Here is a 1,760-nt window from a genome sequence, read left to right on the forward strand (position 1 = left end):
ATCATAGTTGTATATTTGGTGAGGGAAAATGTAGCAAATTTCTATGGCTTGCTGAAGCTAATTACCACAAACTTGATGGCTTAAAAATATAGATATTTATTAAAATGGTATTGATTTTAATACTTTCATAAATATAAAAAAAAGCATTCCAACTTCTCTGTAGTTTGAGGTGCAAAGTGATTCTAAATCATGTTAATAACCTTTTTTCTTTTTTTAGATAAATGTAAACTTAAAATCAGATGATAAGTGGAAAGCTTTTATTGGAAGATGAACCTTGGCACAGAATACCACACAGAATTCACTCCATTCTGACAAATATACATGTTACCATGTAAAACCTAAAGGGAAAATAATTATTCCTTAAAACTTCGAGCAGCTGTTAGTTGCTAAGTTGTGTCTGACTCTTTGCAAACTCATGGACTGTAGTCTGCCAGGCTCCTCTGTCTATGGAATTCTCCAAGCAAGAATGCTGGAGTGTGCAGCCATTCCCTTCTCCAGGGGATCTTCCTGATCCAGGGATCAAACCTGGGTCTTCCTCACTCCAGGCAGATTCTTTCCTCTCAGTGCCACCTGGAAGGGAATGTCAAAATTCAAGCTTTTTTATTTACAGTGTAAAAAAAAATTAATATACCAGCTTCTGACTTCAACAAACATTTTAAAGATATTTATAATTTTCTAATTGTAAAAATGATATGAATTTATTATATACATTTTATTTGGCAGCATTTATTTTGCAACTTCTGTGTACTAGGTAATGTCATAGGCTCTAGATATTCACTGTCATGAACAAATTGTCTATGAAGGGTATATTATACTGAGCAAAGCAAATAAAATATAAGATGTGTCAGATAGTAGGAATTTTAATCAGCTTTAATCAGTTTAAACATTTCCATTTTTTTTTTTAGCATTCTTGTCAAGAGACACATTCACTAACATTGAACATGCACAGAAAAGTTATAATTCTCAATTTTACATGATTTTATTTAATTTTATGGACAAAATGTATTGTGGTTCTAAAATTCCAAATATCCTTCTCAAATTCAAGAATGTTTTACTGTGACAACTTAAAGTATAAAATATAAAAAATTAATTTAAATTATATTTCTAGGCTTAATATCCAAAAGGAAAAAATGCATTATGTATGATATAGAAAAAGGTTACTATGGCAACCCTCTGTTTCATGAAGTCAAAGAATCATTTCTGCAATAATACTACATGCCATCTAGATCTTAACTAGAAGCTTCCCAAGAAGTCATAACTTATGCAACTTCTTATTCTTCAATTCATTTTATATTTTATTGACTGCATATATAAAAATAGTGCCATGTCTCCTGAGTTTATTACATGTTATGGTATTTATTATTTAAGAAATAAAGTTATAAGTACACATACTAGAAAAAGTATGTAAAAAAAATAGGTTTATCAAAGAAGCAATACTTTTATTCAGAAAAATTTTCCCTTTCTTTTTTTTTTTTCTTTTTTTTTCTTTTTTTTTTTTCAATTTAAAAAAATTATACATGTGTTCCCCATCCTGAACCCTCCTCCCTCCTCCCTCCCCATACCATCCCTTTGGGTCGTCCCAGTGCACCAGGCCCAAGCATCCAGCATCGTGCATTAAACCTGGACTGGCATCTCGTTTCATACATGACATTTCACATGTTTCAATGCCATTCTCCCAAATCTTCCCACCCTCTCCCTCTCCCACAGAGTCCATAAGACTGTTCTCTACATCAGTGTCTCTTTTGCTGTCTCGTATACAG

Source organism: Bison bison, unplaced genomic scaffold (assembly GCF_000754665.1).
Source record: "Bison bison bison isolate TAMUID 2011002044 unplaced genomic scaffold, Bison_UMD1.0 scf7180017864188, whole genome shotgun sequence".
Classification (NCBI taxonomy): Eukaryota; Metazoa; Chordata; class Mammalia; order Artiodactyla; family Bovidae; genus Bison; species Bison bison.